Below are 23220 nucleotides of genomic sequence, written 5' to 3'. Positions count from 1 at the left end.
TGACACCACTCAGTCAGATTTTCAATCCTCCTCCTATATGCTGATACATCACCATCTTTGATTCAGCCTACCACAGTGGTGTCATCAGAAAATTTGAATATGGCATTAGAGATGTGCTTAGCCACACAGTCATAAGTGTAAACCAAGTAGAGCAGGGGGCTAAGCCCATGGCCTTGTGGTACACCTGTGCTGATGGAAATTGTGGAGGAGATGTTGTTGCCAATCCAAACTGACTTGAGTCTGCAAGTGAGGGTTCAAGGATCTAACTGTTCAGCGAGGGATTGAGGCCAATGTCTTGAAGCTTATTGATTAGTTTTGAGTGGATGATGACCATGAATGCTGAGCTATAGTCAATAAAGGGCATCCTAATGTATGCATCTTTGCTATCAATGTTCCAGGGTTGAGTGAAGATGGCATCTGCTGTAGACCTGTTGCTCCAGTAGACAAATTGGAGTGGATCTGGGGTTGTTTCTCAGGCAAGAGTTGATGTGTTTCATCACCAGCCAGTCAAAACACTTCATGACCGTAGCTGTAAATGCTTCTAGGCGATAGTCATTGAGACAGGTCACCACACACTGCTGAAGCGATAGGTTAAAGATCTCAGTGAACACAACAGCCAGTTGATCAGCACAGGTTTTTGCTACATGGCCAGGTACCCTGGCTCAGCCAGATGCTCTTTGTGGGTTTACCCTTCTGAAGGCAGCTTGGATGTTGGCTTCAAAGACTGAAATCATAGATTTATTGAGGGATGTGGGAGTTTATGATGGTTCCTTCATGTTTTGATGGTCTAAGCGAGCATAGAAGGCATTGAGCTCATCTAGAAGTGAAGCCCTGTTAACACCTATGTCACCTGATTTTACTTTGTAAGAGAAGAGTGCATTCAAGCCCTGCCACAACTGTTGAGCATCCTACGTTGATTCAGGTTTGGTCTGGAATTTCATGAGATAGCTTTTTGGAGATCGTACCTGGACCTCTTGTAACTTTCTTGGTTACCAGACTTGAGAGCCTCTGATCTGGTTCTCAGCTGATTTTGGATCTCATGGTTCATCCCGTGCTTCTGATTGGGGAAGACTGAATGATTTTGTGGGGACACACTAATCTACAACTGTTTTAATAAAGACCATTACAACCATGTGTATTCATTCAGATCCCTAGATATGTCCTTGAACACAGCCCAGTCCACTAATTTGAAGCAATCCCTTAGTCCCTCCTCTGCATCCCGTGACCACCTCTGTGTTGTTCTAATCTCTGGAGATTTGCTTTTTAGACTCTGCTTGCATGCAGGTAGGAGAAAGATAGCCAAATGATCAGATTTCTCAACAGGCAGTCTGGACATGGAACAGTAGGCAGTGGTCCAGCATGTTGGGACTTCTGCTGCTACAGATCATATGCTGATGGTAATTGGGCAGGGTTTTCTTCAAACAAGCCTGGCTGAAACCTCTGACTATGATTTGAAATGTGTTAGGATGGACTGTTTCTTGTTTGGAGACTATCATGCTGTAATGGGAGCACTTGATTATAGTCGATATGGCCAGGGTCATGGATGAGAACTCCCTAGGTAAATAGAATGGATGGCATTTGACTGTTAGGTCAAGTTGGGGGAGCATGAATTCACCCAAACCCCCATATTTGAACACCGTTGAGCATTTATCATGAAACACAAACCTTTTTTTGGCTTTCTCTAAATCAGCAATTTGGTCCTGTCATAAGGTGGGTGTTGTGAACGGACCCAAATGCAAGGCCCAGACACTGAAGTACTAGGGAAAGGACCAGGTGTGTCAGAAAGCAAGGGAAGTAGGTGAGAAACAATGCTGGACAAGACGCAGGCCCTGGACGAGACTAGGGTACAGGGATCTAGGATTAGACTGGGAAAGCGGGACCTGGAAGAGGAACTAGGAACTGGGAACTAGGAACCTGGACAAGGACTCCAAGCCAGAGACTGGAGAGACACCTGGAACCTGGGTCTCGACTCAGACTCGGACTCCGGATCCAGGCGAGGACTGGACGTGGCAAAACAACAGGACTGGACGTGGGGCCAGGACGATGGCATGAAGCTCAAATTTGGTCTAGATTGAGGGAGAGCAAAGCAGAAGCAGGGAGAGGCATAGCTGGACACGGACACTGGCCCTGGATGAGACCAGGACTCAGGGCCTAGGCTACGACTTGGACTAGGACTCTAGGAACCTGGATAGGTACTGGAGCCTCGGACACGGAATGACAGACAATGCCAGTCCACTCGAGTAGCGGCAAATGGCCTGCCTACAGCGCTAGATATGAGACGACAAAACACCCATAATCCATTCGAGTCTTAGCTCGGAGAAGTAGCAACCAGACCAGCAAAAGTTAGCTAGCCATGGAAACAGCAGAATTCATACCTTTGGCTCAGAGTGGCGCAAACAGCAGTCAACTCAGCTGGTCACAAAAACAACTGAATCCACAACGTAGCCCCAGTAGCAAAGCCACTAAGAGTCCACAATGAACAGGGACCCAAATCAGGCACAACTGCACTTGCTCAGGTGCCAGTCCTGCCCAGGAGTTCTGACAGGAGTTACTGCCAAGGTAACAGTAGGGGATATGGAAGGGACGATCCAGCCACAGGATAACAACAAAGACAGCCTGACTTACCCCACAGTGGCAAGGACAGGATACAGACAAGACAAACCCCACAGAGGTGAGGACAGGATACTGACAAGACAAACCCCACAGAAGTGAGGACAGGATACTGACAAGACAAACCCCACAGAGGCAAGGAACAGAAACCAACAAGATAAACCAGCTCCTACACTCTCTCTCTCTGTCTTGTTTTACGGCGGTTGGCGCCCAGCTTAATGGTGCATTACCGCCACCTTCTGCTCCGGAGTGTGCGATAGACTCACATTCTAAATCCCTTCACCCAATCGCACACACACACATACCCTAACCTACACTTTATCCTCCCCATCCTAGTACCCTATTCCTTTTTATCCATCATATCCTATAAAAAAAAAACCCTGTACCCCTTAAGAAAGCTAAAAATACCCTAACCTGTCTCTCACCCATGCCCAGCAACCCTTTTAATGTGGATTCCTGCACCCCCAATTCCCTTAGATTAATTCTCATCATCTCCCTCTGTATCCCATACTTCCTGCAACTCAGAGCTACATGTTCTACTGACTCCTCTTCCTGACATTCCTCACACAGTCCTGTCTGGTGTTTCCCTATCAATTTCAATGTTTGGTTTAGTGCACAGTTCCCCAGTCTTAACCTAGTCCACACAATTTCCTCTCTTCTTTATCTACTACCTACCCTAGTACCTGCAACACTATTTTTTGTATTTGATATAAATGCCTCCCTTTCCCCTCCGTCCCATCTTCCTTGCCACATTTGGTTGATTTTTTTCCCAGATTACACACTTAACCTCTACTTTACTGATACTAATGTGCATTTCTATATTTTCTTTCTTTAATGCCCTCTTTGCCAGCTCATCCACCCTTTCATTGCCCTTCAGCCCTACATGAGCTGGAACCCATAGAAATTTATCTTGACCTCCCTGATTTGCATCTCTTGTGACTGACTGAAGGACTTCATGAAGTACATCTTGCTGGCTGTTTGAGTGAGAAGACCTTAAACTTGCTAGTACTGAAGATCATTCTGAGCATATCAACGCTTTGACTAGTCTAGCTTTCTCCACCCAATACAACGCAACCAACACTGCCATCATCTCCCCTGTATACACTGCTAACTTATCAGATGTCCTTCTGTTGATTGCAATTGTTTTTGCTGGTATAGCCACCCCAAACCTTGTCACTCCTGTTTCAGGTTCCTTAGCACCATCTGTATAGACCTGAGTATAATCACTATACTTTTCCATCACATGACAGTTAAATGCACTTGCCAAATCAGTTTTATACTTTCCTTTCCTTTTTACCCCTAACAAATGCCAGTCTACGTCAGGCCATACCAGCTTCCATGGAGCTACAACTGGATAAACTACTGAAGGACTTATCCTTAGATCAAACACTCCACGTGATCTAGCAATATCATTCCCTACCCGACTAAAGTTTTCCCTCTGAAACCTCCCATTTTCCCAGGACTCCTGGAACACTCCTTTAGCAGGGTGAGAATCATTGTGTCCCTGCAAATTAGCCCAGTAGTTTGCCATCAATTGCATTCTTAATTCCAAAGGCATTACTCCCATTTCTGCCTGCAGGGCTGATACTGGTGACGTTTTAAAAGCCCCACTGCACACTCTCAAAACCTGAGCCTGAATCACATCCAGTTTCCTTATAAGGGACCTAGCTGCTGATCCATATGCTACACTTCCATAATCCAACACAGATCTTACTAAAGCCACATACGTTCTCTTCAATGCCGAACAACTTGCTCCCCATTCCCCACCAGTCAAACATCTCATCACGTTTATTACTTTTTTACATTTCTCCTCAACTTTCCTGATATGGTCTGCCCATGTTAATCATGAATCAAATATAACTCCCAGAAATTTAAATGATCCAACCCCTTCTAATTCAATCCCATACATCCTTAACTTCTTCCCTACCTCAATTCTTTTCCTAGTGAAAAATGCAGTTTGAATTTTTTCTACTGAAAGTCTATATCCCCAATCATAACCCCACTCTACCACTTCATCAATTGCTCCTTGTAGTTCCCTGATTATATGCTCTATGTTCCTACCTCTTTTCCACAAGGCCCCATCATCCACAAACAGTGACATACCTATATCCACTGGTACCTTTGTGAAGACATCATTGATCATAATGATGAAAAGTAAGATCTAATCACACTACCCTGAGGTGTGCCATTTCCCACTACGTACTGTTTTGATAATTCTGATCCAATCCAAACTTGAATTTTTCTACCAAACAAAAAATCTTTAATCCAATTAAAAACTCTCCCCCCAACCCCCATCTTGTGCAGTTTAATTAATAATCCTTCCTTCCACATAATATCATTGGCTTTTTCAATGTCAAAAAACTCTGCAACTACTGATTCTTTATTTGCCTGGGCCTTTCTTATTTCAGTCTCTAACCTTATCACTGAGTCCATGGAATTCCTTCCCTTCCTAAAACCACTCTGAAAACTTGCCAGCATTCCTCTCTTCTCAAGATCATATGATAACCTTTCAGTTATCATCCTTTCCATTACCTTACATATACTTGATGTTAGTGCTATTTGCAGCCCCTACACTCAAACCTAGGGCCACTTATATTTCTGGCTGCAAGACGAGAATCAGGTGCCTATGATTAAGCCTGAATGAAACAAGGGACAGCAGGAAGACCCAGAATCTGGAGCCCGTGGACCAGACTGTGAACCGGAACATGAACTTTATGGACTGGACCATGACAGGTCCATTCTGTAAATTGAGAAGCCTTGGGAACTGATTGCAATATCTGGCGTGCCTGGAGAAAGCCACATCTTGGTCAGGCATAGAATACAACAGAATTTCTCTGATAGAGCAGTCTTGCCCTCAGGTCTTCAGTTTTGTTCTGCAGCGACTGCACATTTGCCAACAAGATGCTTTGTAGAGGGGCCCACGTCCCTCTACATTTCAGTCTGGCTTATAGGCCTCATTTCCGGACATGGCAATGAACCTTTGTCCTCTAAAAGATGTTGTAGCTGCATGGCCCATTGAGCCCTCCAGTTGATCGTGACTTCTGAAGATCATTAAGCGTACATTGCTTGGAGTGAAGTTAAGTGCTGCAGATTGCAGGGGGAGTGATTCAAAAGAGGTATACTTAAAAGAATGTTTGGAACAGTTGTCTGCAGCCCACTGAACATTGGTAATGATCATCTCATCTTAACATGGATATTAGGAAAATATCTGGTCAAATGCATATCATAAACATCCTTGCATATGCAATAGATAAGAAACAGAATTCATGGTGATGAAATACTACATAAATTTTACACTTGCACCTTTATAAGTAATTAACCAGGATTCATCAGATCCTTTTGTCAAAATTTGTCATAAGAACTTTTCATATTTAAGAGTATATGAACTACATTTCAAAACCAGACCAACACCTTTTGACTACTCTTTCCCATGCACATATAGAAACATAGAAAACCTGCTGCACAATACAGGCCCTTCGGCCCACAAAGTTGTACCAAACATGTACCTATCTTAGGAATTACTAGGGTTACCCATAGCCTTCTATTTTTCTAAGCTCAATGTACCTATCCAAAAATCTCTTAAAAGACCCTATCGTATCTAACTCTACCACCATTGCCAGCAGCCCATTCCACAGATTCACCACTCTCTGAGTAAAAAAAAAGAACTTACCCCTGACATCTTCTCTGTACCTGCTCCCAAGCACCTTAAACCTGTGCCCTCTTGTGGCAGTCATTTCAGCTCTGGGAAAAAGCCTCTGACTATGCCTCTCATCATCTTACATACCTCTATCAGGTCACCTCTCATCCTCCGTTGCTCCAAGGAGAAAAGGCCAAGATCACTCAACCTGTTTTCATAAGTCATGCTCCCCAATCTTGGCAATATCCTTGTAAATCTCCTCTGCACCCTTTCTATGGTTTCCACATCCTTCCTATAATGAGACAACCAGAGCTGAGCACAGTACGCCAAGTGGGGTCTGACCAGGGTCCTATATAGCTGCAACATTACCTCTTGGCTCCTAGATCCAATCCCACAATTGATGAAGTCTAATACACCGTATGCTGCTTTACCCACAGAGTCAACCTGCGCAGCTGCTTTGAGCGTCCTATGGATCCCCAAGATCCCTCTGATCCTCCATACTGCAAGAGTCTTACCATTAATACTATATCCTGCCATCATATTTGACCTACCAAAATGAACCACCTCACATTTATCTGGGTCGAACTCCATCTGCCACTTCTCAGTCCAGTTTTGCATCCTATCAATGTCCTGCTGTAACCTCTGACAGCCCTCTACACTATCCACAACACCTCCAACCTTTGTGTCATCAGCTAACTTACTAATCCATCACTCCACTTCCTCATCCAGGTCATTTATAAAAATCACAAAGAGTAAGGGTCCCAGAACAGATCCTTGATGCACATCACTGGCCACTGACCTCCATGCCGAATATGATCCATCTACAACCACTTTTTTCCTTCTGCGGGCAAGCCAGTTCTGGATCCACAAAACAATGTCCCCTTGGATCCCATGCCTCCTTACTTTCTCAATAAGCCTTGCATGAGGTATCTTATCAAATGCCTTGCTGAAATCCATATACACTACATCTACTGCTCTTCCTTCATCAATGTGTTTAGTCACATCCTCAAAAACATTCAATCAGGCTCATAAGGCACAACCGGCCCTTGACAAAACCATGCTGACTATTCCCAATCATATTATACCTCTCCAAATGTTCATAAATCCTGCCTCTCAGGATCTTCTCCGGCAACTTACCAACTACTGAAGTAAGACTCACTATCCAACCTGGTAATTAATCACCCCTAAATAAATTACTGAATTTTATAATTTAACATTGATTAGTGATTTGTTTCTTTATATTATCATGAAATTCAATATGAAGTTTAATTTAATTATTACACTGAAATTAATTGTTTAATTCAATAATTTGCCTCTTTCATAATCAGCTATTCTTTCAAATATTCTGCATATTCAGCATTTTATAATTCAGCAAATCCTTCATTATTGATAAATGCTACTAAGTTATATTGTCACATTTCTGAATACTAAAACTATCAAAGCATATACTTCAATGATTTACATTTTCCAAGGATGGGCCAAAGTACTTCATGGCCTTGTATGTGCTTCTGGATTGCACCGATAAATTGCAGGTGGGTTTTGAAAAAAGTGAGCTGAAGTATTTATGGATATGATGGTTGTCACCTTCCAAGATCCCAAGCTTGTAGAATTGTTTTCACAGACACTGATGTAGCAAGTATAATCTACTCTGTGTGTGAGAGATATTAGTCACAGAGAAATTTTTCCAGGAAGTGATGCAAAGACACTTAGAAAATGATTATACTTTTGGGCAGAATCTGTCAAGAGTTTAAAAAATATTGTCCCAATCCGAACAGATAGAATAATACAAGTGGATCTGGTGTCTTCAGAAGGCTTTTGATAAGGTAACACACTTCTTTAAGTGATTTGATAATCTCTTTGCTGCTTTCTACACTTACAGCAAGACACTTTTGGTTTTCTATCCCTTTTTAGAAAAAAACACTTCCGTAGATGCAACATTCCCTTGGGCTAGATTACATACTTGTGATTTATTTGATGGTTATTGGAACTCTGACATCACACCTCAAAGCATGCTTCTGTCATCATTGATTAGAGTCTTAAATTTGATTTAATCTGTGCGAAACCTGGCATTGCCAAAGTACCTGTTAGTAGTTGTCCAACATTTGCTGCTTTTTAATGTGTGATTTTCAGTTGGCTGAAAGGGAACCCATCTGCTTACCTAAGATTATATGATTTTTCTCGAAAGTTTTGTTATATATATTAGGCTTCACTTTCCATTTCAGCCTCAGCTATTATCTTGTGCAAGAGAAGAAAATGAACCATGAAGATTGAAAGCTTTTCAGGAATATGTTTTTGATTCTGCGAGAATATAACTAATGCTACAAATGTGTAATGGAGAATTGAATTTAGGAAAAAGACCACCGTAAGTTATATGAATTAGAAACATAATTAACATTTAAATCTGGTACAGTGTATTTCTTAATTTAAATTTGTGTACAAATTAGAATGTATAGGTTAATTATTTAAATATACTCCATATAAATCGTCTCTAGATTACACAAAAGTTCCGTTCCTGAGAACTATGTCAGTCAGAAGCGTTCACTTTCTAACATGCGTTCTATCAATCTTGCTATAATTTTACTGTATTTCATTGAATAATCACCCAACAGCTATCTGTCATTATTCTAATGGAATATATACAGTATCTAGTCATAAATACTGCAAATTAGGCAGCATGATAGTGTTGTGGTCAGCTAACACTTTATAGCAGTAGTGAACAGAAGATGGGGGTTCAATTCACACCGCTAACTGTAAGGAGCTGATGTATTTTCCCAATGGATTCTGACTGTTTCGTTGTCAATTCTGCACCTTTGCTTCCACTTTATGTTTTAAATTTAATTCATTTTGTTTCAAGACAATTTTGCATTGATCATTTTTAAACCTTCAAGAAAATAAAGGGAACAAAAAAGTTTAGAGTGAATTTTTGAATGTTGAGCTTGTATTCTGTAAAAAGGGGAAATATATAAGTAGTAGTCGTGCACTATCCAACCGAAGTACCAGAGGCCTGAGAGATGGTAATACAAGGATTACCCCACAAAAATAATGATCAGTTAGGCAGAGAGAGGATCTATATTTACTCACAAGTACTGTTATTGGCTTAGCGAACACATAAATTTACAAAGGTAAATAACTGTGCACACCCACTAGGTTTCTCTCACTCTCCATAAACAGATAAAGAAGAGAAAATTTAATATTTTGGAAAAAGGAGTTGATGTTACTCAGGTGTTATTCTCAATCCTGTCACCTGTGCTCCAGAAATCCTCCTTTCTTAATCTTCTCTTTATCACCTGATGTTTCAATTGCAATGGCTTAAGGTCGTCTGACTGACCTGGTCAGCTTCCCATTGGACGTGCCCCGAAGTTACTTACAGTATTGTTTTAAGGCTCTCCCTTCTGTCTTGTGACCTAGGTAATGTCTTTTGTTCCTTCCATCTCAGACTAGTTCACAACAGTCCAACCAGGTCTGCTGAACAGTGGACCTAGATGACCTGATCATAGGCTGTTCCTCTGTATGCCTGCCACTTTGCATAATAAACAGCTTCAAGTTTAGCAGATCATCAGCAGAAACTCCTTGCATTCATGTTCAATTCCTCTGATTAAAGGCTGATTTATACTTGTGCGTATGGGCTACGCCGCAGCCTACACCGTAACCCTGATTTTCACTTCTGCATTACTCTACGCCGTAGCGAGCATGTGTTGGTGTGTGTCCAAATGCTAGTTGGCGGTGGGATTTTTATGCCACTGTATTGAGTTTCTTCGTGAGAGACATGGATGAGGAAATGCATTTCAAACATTTTCGCATGTTGGCAGGTAGATTTGGTGATTTGGTTCATCTATTTTGCATCAGTATACGCACAGCCTACAGACATGGCAGAGAAGAAGCAACTGGAAATGTGATGCTACCAAGTGGACCAATCACAGTTGTTGCAGTCTGCGTCGCTGCAACACGTGTGGAACTTTTCTGGAGAGGTACACGTCACCTTACGGTGTAGATGCGACGCACAAGTATAAATCAGCCTTAAGTTAGCCCTAAGCGTGAACCACTTTACAAAATGGCAGCTGCAAGAACAGTCTCACAAAATGGCTGCCTCCACTTCTGCAACCACCTGACAAAAACAAAGAGTTTTGCTTTGTCTGTTTCTGCTGCCTTTGCTTCATTCCTGTTCATGGCTTTGTACAATTAGGTCTTTCTGGCCAACAACGGTATCTGAATTGAATGTGTACTGTGGTTATAAGTTTTATTTCTAAACTCTGATCAGTAGATCTGATCATCTGGCTATCCTCCTCCTGCCTCCATGTAGGTAGAGCCTAAGGAGCAAGTAAGGACAGTGAAGAGGTGGTTGCTGCAGGTAGAGAAATTGCCACAGGACTTCTTTGAGTCAGTGAACTAGGCCATGTTCAAGTATTCGTCAAAGGATCTGAATGAATATGCCACAATATGTCATAGACTTTATGAAGCCAGTTATGGATGGGTGTGTCTCCACAAAATCATTCAGTTTTCCCCAACCAAAAACCCTGGATGAAACAAGAGATAATGCAATCTGCTAAGGACCAGATCAATGGCATGGTCTGGTGAACAAGTAAAACAAAAGAGGTCCTGGCACAATCTCCGGAAAGCCGTCTCACATGTGAAGTAGTAATTCCAGTCCAAACTTGAATCACAGAAGAAAGTTTGACAGCTGCGATCGAGACTGAATGCCTTCACCTCCTACAAAGTAAAACCAAGCCACATATGTGACAACAGGATTTCGCTCCCAGATGAGCTCAATGCCTTTTATGCTCGCTTTGACCAACTGAACATGGAGGCACCTTCACAAACTTCCACATCTCCTGATGACCCTGTGACTTCAGTCACAGCATACTTTAAGAGCATACTTTAGGAAGGTGAACCCACAGAGAACATCTGGCCTGGACAAGGTAGATGGCTGTTAGCGAAAGTTAGTGTATAGGTTGTGAGAACTGATCAGTGTTTGGGTGAGTGAAGTTAAATTGAGTTATCCCCTCTGGTTCAAGAGCCTGATGATGGAGGAGTAATAACTGATCCTGAACCTAGTGGTGTGGGTCCAAAGGCTTTTTGTATCTCCTTCTTGATAGCAACATTGAAAACAGAGCATGGCCTGGATGTTGGGGTCTTCGATGATAGATGCAATAGTGTTCTTCGTTGACTACAGCTCAGCATTCAATACAATTATCCCTCAAAAGTAATCAATAAGCAGCAATACTTGGGCCTCAGAACTTCCTTGTGCAATTGAATCCTCCATTTCCTCAAGTGCAGACACTAAACACTTTTGATTGGCAATAACATCTTCTCCATAATCAATAATTGTACCACAAGACTGTGTCCTTAACTCAGATTCAGAATCAGGTTTATTATCACTGATATGTGACGTGAAATTTGTTAACTTAGCAGTAGCAGTTCAATTCAACACATAGTCAGGGTACTTGGAAGAACATGCTAAAATAGGCCAAAGTCAGCATGATTTTCTAAAAGGGGAATTTTGTCTGACAAATCTGTTGGAATTATTTGAGGAAAGAACAGACAGGATAGACAAAGAAGAATCAGTGGATATTGTTTCTTTGGATTTTCCAAAGGCCTTAGATAAGGTTCCACCCATGATGTTGCTTAACAAGATAAGAGCTCATGGTATTACAGGAAAAGTAATAGAAACTATAGAACGCAAACACGAGGAAATCTGCAGATGCTGGAAATTCAACAACACACTCAAAATGCTGGTGGAACGCAGTAGGCCAGGCAGCATCTATAGGAAACACAAAGTACACTGCAGATGCTGTGGTCAAATCAACACGTACAAAAAAGCTGGATGAACTCAGCAGGTTGGGCAGCATCCATTGAAATGAGCAGTCAACTTTTCGGGCTGAGACCCTTTGTCAGAAAATTTAGAAGATTGGCTGACTGGCAGGAGATAAAGTGTGGAAATAAATGGAGCCTTTTCTGTTTGTCTGTTTGTGCCTACTGGTGTACCGCTTCTTTTCACGTTGATGATTTGGATGAAGGGGTTGATGGCTTTGTGGCCAAGTTTGTGGGTGATACAAAGATAGGTGGAAGGGCAAATGGTGTTGATGAAGCAGGGCGTCTGCCGAAGGACTTATAGAAATTGGGGAAATGGGCAAAAAAATAGCAGATGGAATATAATTTAGGAAAGTGCATAGTCGTGCACTTTGGTAGAATGAGTAATGGCATAGACTATTTTATAAATGGGGAGAAAATTTTAAAAATCAGAAATGCAGAGGGACTTGGGAGTCCTCATGCAGGATTCCCCAAAGGTTAACTTGCAGGTTGAGTCAATGGTAAGGAAGGCAAATGCAGTGTTAGCATTGATTATGAGAGGACTAGAATACAAAAGTAAGGATGTAATTTTGAGGCTTTGTAAGGCACTGGTCAGATCACACTTGGGTATTGTGGGCAGTTTTGGGGCCCTTATCTAAGAGAGGATGTGCTGGCATTGGAGAGAGTCCACAGGAGGGTTAGGAGAATGATCCCAGGAATGAAAGTGTTAATATATAAATGAGCATTTGATGGCTCTGGGCCTGTATTCACTGGATTTAAGAAGAAGGTGGGGGGGATCTCATTGAAACCTATGGAATATTGAAAGGTCTGGAAAGAGTAGATGTGGAGGACCAGAGGACACAGCCTTAAAATTAAGGGACATCAATTTAGAACAGAGATTAGTGTGGTGAACTACATATACCTGTCTGGACATGCTCCCTCCCTGCTGACTGCTCCTGTGGCTCCTCCCACAGACCCCTGTATAAAGGTGATTGGAGGCACTGCTCCTCCCTCAGTCTCCAGGATGTGGTGTGATGGTCTCTTGCTGCTGATAGTGCTCTCTTCCAGCTAATAAAAGCCTATCTCATGCCTCACATCTACGAGAGTTATTGATGGTGCATTAATGAGAAAAAAAATTCTTTAGCCAGAGGATGGTGAATCTGTGGAATACTTTATTACAGACAACTGTGCAGGCCAAGTCATTGGGTATATTTAAGGCAGAGGTTGATGGGTTCTTGATTAATTAGGGCATCAATGTTCATGGGGAGAAGGCAGGAGAGTAGGGTTGAACGATAATAAATAAGTCATGATGGAAGAACAGAGCAGATATCATGGGCTGAATGACCTAATCCTATTCTTAGATCTTCTGGTCTTATAATAGATCTTCTGGTCTTACAATATTCTAATACAATTAAGTTTGAGAGAAAGCTAGATGTTTGGGTTTAGCTATTCTTTGAGGACTTTACTCTGAGCTTTTCTGATTAATGTTGTGAAAATCAAATGCCAAATGCTTAAGTGGAATCTGTTTTTGGAATTTGCATTTATGCATAGGTTACTACATCATTTAAATGAAATATGAACAATGAGTACAAGCATTGGTGTTGGGAAAATATTTTATGCAGTTTGATGAATGGATATATAATTACTGAAATCACTAAATTAAAACATTTATTTTAGTCTTGGGTATAAAACACACATCTGTATAGCAGTTTTCATAACCTCAATATGTTGCAAAATGCTTTTCCAGTTGAGCCACTTGTCATGCAGGAAAAATGCCAGCCAATTTGTACATAGTGCAAATTTAGAATTTCATTAAATTTAGGAACTATTTCAGTGACTTGATTTTTTGCTGAAATGCATGCTGCTTTAGCAAATGGAAGATTTCTTGTTTTTAATGGAATCTGTATTCATGTCAACTATTCCCAAAAGTGGAAGAGCATCAATTTGTAAACTCTGAAGTGTAATACAAATTAAGGCAAGGAAAACACATGAATAAATGGCCAATTAGACTCCCAGGGAATGAGACCAGAAGCTACAGACTGATAGTCTCTTAGAATTCTATTGGGAATGAAAATGGTATTTTGTTAGTGTACCCTGGTCCAATTATCGCTTGTCTGGACTGGATTCACCTGAAAGCACCATTTTCTGTATTCGGTACCAAAGGCAATGGTCTGCTTTCATTAAATTACTCAAATTCATTATGATAACGAATGACACTAATTAAAAGGGAAATAATGTATCAACATTCTTTCTAATTGTTTCAATTTCCTCTTCTATGTTTTTTCAGACCTTTCCTGCATAGTAACTGGACTTCTTTGTGTGTGAAGTTTCTGGAATGTTATGCAGTTATACACATCCTCTTCACATTTCAACTTCCATGTTCTCTTTTTCCACCAAACTTTGTGTCCGCTTGTTTTCTTGGGTTTGAGCTACCGGCTCAGCCATGAACTCTGGTGCTAATGTGGTAGAATTGTATAACTTAGCAGAACTGGTAAAATAAACAGGTCCATTTGGTTGGCATCAGAGTCACTCATCTTGCCAACAGAGGCATCGTTTCAAACTGAATGAAAGTTTACGAAGAATATATGTAGTTCAAATATAGAGCCATAGATTATTATATTACTGTGAAAGTTTACGAAGAATATATGTAGTTCAAATACAGAGCCATAGATTATTATATTACTGTTAAACTATAATTGGCAGACTAAGTTTGATATGAAATATAGACTGCTACCAAAGTCAGTTGACCTCGCATGTCCTTTGGGACACTTGCAAAGAGCACACCACGCTGGAGGTGCACATTCATTAATGAGTGTTGTACGCTTGACAGGGCATTGATTTGCTGTTGTATTAAAAGTCCTTTCATTGCTTGTGACCTGGATTAAATGGGACATGGCTTGCCTTCTAGGGAGAGTAACCTAGATGTGTAGATCACTTTCAATTACTGTGAAATTGGACAAGCACATTGTATCTGGAAAAAAGCAATGATTTTTAAAGAATATTTGTTCCTACTTTTTGGTCACTTTTGTTGCTGGTGGATTGTAGTTATTGTGGTGATGTGATGCATATTTTTCTTGCATGGGTTTATGTAGTAAGTATTATATAACTGTTCAACCAGTGATCAATCAAACTGTATTAAGCCAAATGGAAACATAATTTTGATAATTTCAAGAACCTTGATCACTTTTTTTCATCATTTGGTCAGCCAGCATTTGTGAAGATGGATATCAAATTAACGTTTCAGGTCAATGACCTTATAAACAGACATTAAAAAAAAATCACATGGTAAAAGTTAATTGAGCTGAAATATTAACTCTCTTTGTCTCTCTACAGGATTTCAATATAACTCAGAGTTGTTATTCTCTGTTATAGCCTTTAGTAATATAGTGTTGATCAATATCTACTGTTTTAAATAGCTTTTATCAATGGAACTGCCAAATTTATAATTTCGAGACATACACAGTATTGAGCATCAAAATATCCAACTAAAATAATTTGGGCAGGGGAACATAATTGATCTTTAAGGTTGAAAAGTGCCAATATTTCCCGTAGTCTCTCATAATACAGTCCACTGACTGTGAAAATCAATTTTGTTCCCTTGAAAGCAGAGATCATTGAATTCAGAGCACTAATCTATGCTTGTGCTTTTAGTGGAACAAGCTCTTGATCTGCTTCCAACCAATTAATATCCTTCATAAGTGAGGAGACTTAACACTTTATGCAGTATTTGGGATTTGGTCTCACTTGTGCCCTAGATAGCTGAGTTATGACCTTCATTCTATCATATTAATCAAAGGTTTCAAAGGTACATTTAATGTCAGAGAAATGTATACAATATACATCCTGAAATGCTTTTTCTTCACCACCATCCACAAAAACAGATGAGTGTCCCAAAAAATGAACGACAGTTAAATGTTAGAATCTCAAAGTCCCCCCCAGCTCTCCCCCTCCAGTATATAAGCAGCAGCAAGCAACAATCTCTCCTCCCCCCCAGTGGCAAAAAAAAAGCATCTGTACCTGTCAGCAAGTGCTCAAGCATGAGCAAAAGCAACAGTAAAGACACAGACTTGCAGTACTGCAAAGAGTACATTGTTCACCCAACATTCGACATGCCACAGGTGTGCACGGTCTCTCTGTCTCTCTCTCTCCTCTCTCACATAACAAACAACTCACTGGCTTATGAAGTTAAAAGTTCATTGCGTTGCTTTTTTTTGAGCTTGTGCCCAAAGATCTCAGGTCTCTTGGGACACAGCCAAAGATGTTTCAGTTTCCACGACACACCCATCCATCTCCAGAGCCCCGAGATCCTAGGCCTCCGAAGCCGAGCCAAACTCTTGGGCGGAACCTTTGGTGTGCCGAACAACGGCCTGTTGTGAAACCCCGAGAGCGGGTCCCATTGCCGAAAGAACCGGAGTCAGCGTGTAACTCCAGGTCAGATTCTTCAAAAGAACCCTGAAAGGGAAAAATAGAGATATTAAAGATGGAAATAGAGCTGATTCCAAAGATTCAAACAAAGAAGTCACCGTTCAGCGCCATCATCACTTTGCTCTGCCTCCAGCCATTTGTGATAATAATGTGAAGTTTCCTAATTTACTTGCTGTACCTGTATACTAGGCTTCTGCAAATTATGTACTAGGACACCCAAATTCCTCAGCATCTCTGAACACTTTATCTCTTATCATTGAGAAAATGTTCTATTCTATTTTCCTGCTAAAATGGACAGCTTTGCATTTTCCTACTGTACAATATATGCCACTTGTCAGATCTTGGACCCATCTGTGGTTTCCTGCCTCCCTCACAAGTAGGTTTCTGGCCAATTTTTATTAGAACAATTCTTTTGAAAAGAATATAAGAAGAAACTTGGAATGAGAAGAGGAGCCTGTTCTACCAAAGGCCCAAGCATAGATGGAGTAATACAAGTTGGACCTCTGTTCACTGGGTTTAGGACTTCAGGAACAGACTTGATTGGAAATTGGTTGTGAGTTATGTTGATAGGGTGCATGCAGAAATGGTATTTTTGTTATTGTAGGAAAATCCAGAAATAGATATCACAGTTTAAAAATAATCATTCCTCCATTTAACAAGGATTTGAAGCAAAATGTTTTCTGAGGACTGAACCTTTTTGAATCATTTTCCTCAAAGGTAGCATGAAGCAGAATCTTTCAATATTTTTAAACCAGAAGTGGACAGATACTTGATAAACCAGGGAGTGTCAGTTTACTCCAGGTAGTTGAGAATGAAGAGCTATAGTTACAGTCAGATCTGCCATCATCTTATTAAATGGCAGAGCATGTTTGAGAGACCTTCCAGTTTAGTCCTTCTCCTAATTCGCATGTTCATCGGTATCCAATACTGCTTTGAATTATCTCATGCTGAAATTCACATACTGTATATCACTTTTTTAATAAAGTATTTCTTGTTTTAATGCCACTCTGGATTTTATTTTGATTTTCACTTTAATTCTTTAATGTTCTATCCATCAGCCAACGGAAACAATTTTACGTTATTTACAGTACACAAATCTTAGTGGTTTTCAAATTTGGATTAGATTTTCTTGTACCTTTCATGTTCCAGAAGACTCCCGAGGTTTTCAGCTCTCTCTTGTCACATATAGTGCTGACATTGTACTTTAGAATGGCCCTGACTGCTTCCTGTAATTGAGTTCCTGCTAAGGAACGACATCTTCAAACTATTCCCTCAAATGCAGCCTGAGTCATTGGAGAATTTGGTTCTTTAGGGTTTAGTATATTTACATTGTTAATCCTTAAATAGCAATTTCCCTTCATTGAATGCTGTAGGCTAAAGGATATCAAAGGTTGTTTTCAATAATGTTCCTTTTGTGCTAAATCAATAACTTGTCAGAATATGTAACTTCAGACATTTAAAGATGAATTAATCTGCTATTTGCATGCTCAGATTGATTACTTGGACATGTTCTTCAACTGACTCTTGATTTCTAATTAAAATTAGTAATTTTTACCAATTTATTATTACATGGTAAAAAAAGATATTGAAGTTCCCTCTGTTTAAATTACCTGCTCAAAAGCAGCATAAAAAAAATCACAAGGATGTCATTAGTTACATGGACTTATAGAAAGATAGAGCACAGAAACAGGTTACTTGGTCCATCAAGACCTCACTGACATCAACACCCAGTTTTACACGAACCTTACCCTCCTCATTCCCATCACCTGTACAATAGGGCTAAGTCACCATAGCCAATTAATGTACTAATCTGCATATTTTGAGGATGTGGGAGGAAACCAGTGCATTTAGAATTCTAGAGCACTACAGCACAGAAATAGACCCTTCAGTCCATGCCATTTCATGTCTTCTGCATAGTCTCAGCCATCTACAACCACACCATAGCCCTCCATACCTCTCTCATCCATGCGCCTATGCAAACTTCTCTTAAATGTCACAATTGAATCCACATCTACCACTTTCACTAGCAGCTGGTATCATATTTGCACCACCTTCTGAGTGCCTGACTAATCAAGAACCTATCAACCTCTGCCTTAAATATACAATAACTTTGCCTGTACAGCTGTCTATGGCAACAGCTTCCACAGATTCACCACTCTCTAGTTAAAGATATTCCTCCTTCTCTCCATTTTAAATGGAAATCACTCTATTCTGAGAATGTGTCCTCTGGTCCTAGACTTCTTCATCATAGAAAACATCCTCTACACATCCACTCTATCGAGGCCTTTCAAAATTCAATAGGCTTCACTGAGATCTTCTCTCATTCTTCTGAATTCCAGTGAGTACAGGCCTAGAGCGATCAAACACTCCTCTTATGGTAAGCCTTTCAATCCTGGAATAATATTTATTAACCTCATTTGGACCCTTTCCAACGTTAGCCCTTCCTTTCTTAGATAAGGAGCCCAAAACTGCTCACAATACTCCAGTTGAGGCCTCACTAGTAGCTTATAAAGCCTCAACATTACATCCTTGTTTTTATATTCTAGTCCTCTCAAGATAAATGCTAACAGTGCATTTGCCTTCCTCACCCCGACTCAACCTGCAAATTTACCTTTAGGGAATCCAGCACGAGGACTCGCAAGCTGTTTTGGACCTCCGATTTCTGAACCTTCTCCCTATTTAGAAAATAGTCTATGCTTTTATTTTTTTCTATCAAAGTGCATGGCCATACACTTCCCAGTTCTGTATTCAGTCTGCCAATTCTTTGCCCATTTTCCTAATCTGTATGATCTTCTGCAGCTCTCTGCTTTCTCAACACTACCTGCCCCACCACCTATCTTCAAATTATCTGCAAACTTGGCCACAAAGCCACAACCCAAATTATTGACATATAATGTAAGAAGAAGTGGTTGCAACACCTGTCTCTGTAGAACACCACTAGTCACTGGCATTCAACCAGAAATGGCTTCTTTTATTCTGATCCTTTATTTTGCCTCATACCAATCAGCCAATGTTTTATCCGTGCTAGTATCGCTCCTGTGCTCTTAACTTGTTTAGCAGCCTTGTGTGGCACCTTGTCAAAGGCCTTCTGAAAATCCAAGTACACAACATCCACTGGTTCTCCTTTGTCTATCCTGCTTGTTATTTCTTCAAAGAACTCCAACAGATTTTTCAGGCCTCTAAGTACCCCCAAATCACATACTGAACAATCTACTCTAACATCTACCCAAACACTGAGGTCAAACTAACTGGCATGTAATTTCCTTTCTGCTCCCCCTCTCTCTCTTCTTGCAGTTTTTCTGTCCTCTGGAACCATGCCAGAATCCATTGATTCTTGAAAGTTCATTAATAATTCCTCCACAATCTCTTCAGTCGCCTCTTTCAGAATCCTGGGGTGTGGACCATATGGGCCAGGTAATTTAGCTACCTTCATATATTTCAGTTTTCCAAGACCTGTCTCCCTAGTAATGGCAACTTCACTCACTTCTGCCCCTTGACAAGCTCAAACTTCTGGTATACTGCTAATGTCTTCCACAGTGAAGACTGATGCAAAATACTTCGGTTAGTCCACCATTTCTTTGTCTCCATTGCTACCACTCCAGCATCATTTACAAATGGTGCAGTATCTACACTCACCTCTCTTTTACTCTTTATATATCTGAAGAAACTTTTGATATCCTCTTTACTATTATTGGCTGCCTTACAATATTCCATCTTTTCCCTTTTTGTGACTTTTTAGCTGCCTTCTGTTGGCTTTTAAAACCTCCCCACATCTCTAAATTCCAACTAATTTTTGCTCTTTTATATGTCTTCTCTTTGGCTTTTATGTTGGCTTTGATTTCCCTTGTCAGCCATGGTTGAGTCATCCTTCCGTTAGAATATTTCTTGCTCTTTGGGATGTATCTATCCTGCACCTTTATTGCTTACTTCCATTGTAATTTCTCTGGAGCTATTACACTTTATTCCGAATTGCTTCTGTTTTACCCTGTTCTACCTCAAAGTTCTGTGTAATGAGTTGTACTGTATGAACAGGAGCACGATCGACATGATCTTCACAGCCTGGCATCTTCAGGAAAAGTGCCGGGAGCAATATCAAGACCTGCTTATGGCCTTTGTCGACCTCTCCAAAGCATTTGACACTGTGCAAATGGAGCTCTTATGGGATGTCCTCCTCAGGTTTGGCTGTCCCAATAAATTTGTTAACATCCTCCATCAGTTCCACAATGGGATGTCTTCTTGGGTGACCATAGGAGGACAAGAGTCCGAGCCCTTCCTGGTATGCACAGGGGCGAGGCAGGGGTGTATGCTAGCACCAGTGCTCTTTAACATCTTCTTCTTGTGTGTTACCAAGCTTCTCCACAATGAGATTGAGGACAGCAGCAGTGTGGCAGAGGACGTCAGATTAGATGGCAACCTCTTTAACATCAGGAGGCTCCAAACAACCACCAAACTCCATAGAGGATGGGTCCTGGAGCTGCAGTATGCGGATGACTGTGCTCTTGTAGCCCATACTCCGGAGGATCTTCAGACTGTCCTTGCTGTGGCAGTGAGAGCGTACAGCAGGATGGGGCTGACTGTCAATACCACCAAAACAGAAGTGGTTTGCCAATGGGGTACCAGTGTCCCACCCACCCTACCTGGCGTCACTGTTGGTGATGAAAAGCTGTCAGTAGTGCCATCTTTCAAATATCTGGGGAGCATTCTCTCTGAGGATAGCGGCATTGACAACGACATCCAGAGCCGCATTAAACAGGCATCAGCTGCCTTTGGGAGACTTCGGCATATAGTCTTTCAGAACAGGAGCCTTCGTCCCTCCACAAAGGTCGCTGTATACCAAGTGGTCTGTGTCACCACCCTCTTTTATATCTGTGAAGCTTGGGTAACCTACAGCCATCACATCAAGTCCTTGGAGTGCTTCCACATAAGCTGCCTTCAGTGCATCCTGGGAATTACTTGACGTGAGCGGGTGCCTCACACTTGTAAAGACCAACTGCAGAAGTATTGAGGCCATGATCACCCAGTGTAAGTTGTAGTGGCTGGGGCACGTGATAAGGATGCCCCCATGTCGGCTACCCCGCACAGTGTTATATGGCCAGCTACATCATGGTCGATACTCCGCTGGAGGGCCGAAGAAGCGCTATAAGGATCAGATGAAGAATGCTTTAAGGAAGTGTAAGATCAGACCCAAGGACCTGGAGGATGTTGCTGCTGACCGTAACACTTGGCGACAGCTGTGTAGGGACGGGCTTCGTATTCTGGCGATGGAAAGAACAACCAGGAGTCAGCAGAAGAGAGCCAGGAGAAATGCAGCCATGGTTGCCATCACTACCACCACTACCACATATACATGTCCCACCTGCAATAGAACTTGTGGGTCCAGGATAGGACTGTATAGTCATCAAAGATCTCACTGTTAAAGGAGTGGTCATCGTCATCGGATTCCTTTCTTTCTTTTTCAATCTTTTTATTAATATCAACATATTGAGATTACAAAAATTGATACATAATTATTGGGATTACAAAATTAAAATGAACATAGAAGGATACATAAACAATAATACAATAAAATTAAATCTCCCAAAAGCATACATGATACGAATATAATATGAACAAGGCAAAAAAACGAACTATAAGAATATGAAAAAAAGCAGAAAAAGAAGAAGAAAAAAATTTACCCCCCCAAAAAAGTACTAATCTAACAAACTAACCACTAACTAAAAAAAAGAAAAAGAAAAGAAACATGGGCTGTTTATAGTATCTAAGAAAAGAAAAAGAATCATCAGTGTCATCAACTCTGATCCTCTCTACATGTATATAATCAGAAACAGAAAGAAATAGGATTGGAAAAGGGTCCATCATCAGATTCCGATGGATAACCAAAGAATGACTGTATGAACAGTATGCAAGACAAACTTTTCACTGCATCTCAGTACGTGTAACATTAATATTCCAATTCTATTCTTCAGCCCACTTCATAAAGGTGCCTCTGTGTACCTTGATTGCATTTTGCATCTGCCTTTGGAAAAAGTAGTTTTGTGAGCTTGGTTACTTTTGCCAACTAATTTGGGTGAGGATCAATCACATTGCAAATAAGTGATGCATGAAGACAGAAGAGAGGAGGGAAATAGCTGAAACTCTGAGATGCAGAACGCAACTGATGCTGGAAAAATCCAGCACAGAGGGGCGGACCACACTTGGAGTACTGCGTGAAGTTTTGGTCACCTCATTACAGGAAGGATAGAGGAGATTTGGAGAGGTTATTAAAGAGGTTCACTAGGATGCTCTCTGAGTTAGAGGAGATAAGTTATAAGGGAAGGTTCAATAAACCAGTTGTTTTCTCTGGAGTGTCAAAAGCTAAGGGTAGAGTTGATAGTTACAAAATAATGTAAGGTGAAGATTGAGTAGATGATGAGAATCTTTTTCACTGAGATGTACAAGGTAAGATTTTTTTTACACAGAGTGGTAGGTGCCTGGAATGTGCTACCAGGGGTGGTTGTGGAAGCAACTATGACAGTGGTATTTAAGAGTATATGCAATAAATTGAGAGATAGCGATCATGCAGAGTCAGAAGAGATTTAGTTTTATTTTGCCATCCTGTTCAGTGTAGACTTCTTGAGCCTGTTTCTGTACTGTGTTCTATCTCTTCCTCGCTAATCTGCTGTAACTAACAATCTTTCATCAAACAGACTCAATTGTGATTGCAACACAATCATTTTTGCTGTCATTCAGTCTCTCTTGGCCCTCACCTGCTTTACAGCTAC

At 40.9% G+C, this 23220-nt stretch overlaps 1 long non-coding RNA gene across 3 annotated transcripts in view; it reads right to left on the bottom strand.

Moving 5' to 3' along the window:
* LOC132392643 (uncharacterized) overlaps positions 1-23220 on the bottom strand; it is an 83665-nt gene that overhangs the window by 27179 nt on the left and 33266 nt on the right. For 2 of the 3 annotated variants that reach the window (XR_009511602.1, XR_009511603.1), the window contains exon 2: positions 16052-16486. This is a non-coding gene — a long non-coding RNA (uncharacterized LOC132392643). Of the gene's footprint in view, positions 1-13680; positions 16487-23220 lie in introns of those variants that run through there. The other variant, XR_009511601.1, reaches the window with a different exon arrangement.

This window comes from Hypanus sabinus, chromosome 4 (genome assembly GCF_030144855.1).
Source record: "Hypanus sabinus isolate sHypSab1 chromosome 4, sHypSab1.hap1, whole genome shotgun sequence".
Classification (NCBI taxonomy): Eukaryota; Metazoa; Chordata; class Chondrichthyes; order Myliobatiformes; family Dasyatidae; genus Hypanus; species Hypanus sabinus.
The sequence above is the reverse complement of the archived record's forward strand: the minus strand, read 5'-3'. Positions and strand labels throughout refer to the sequence as shown.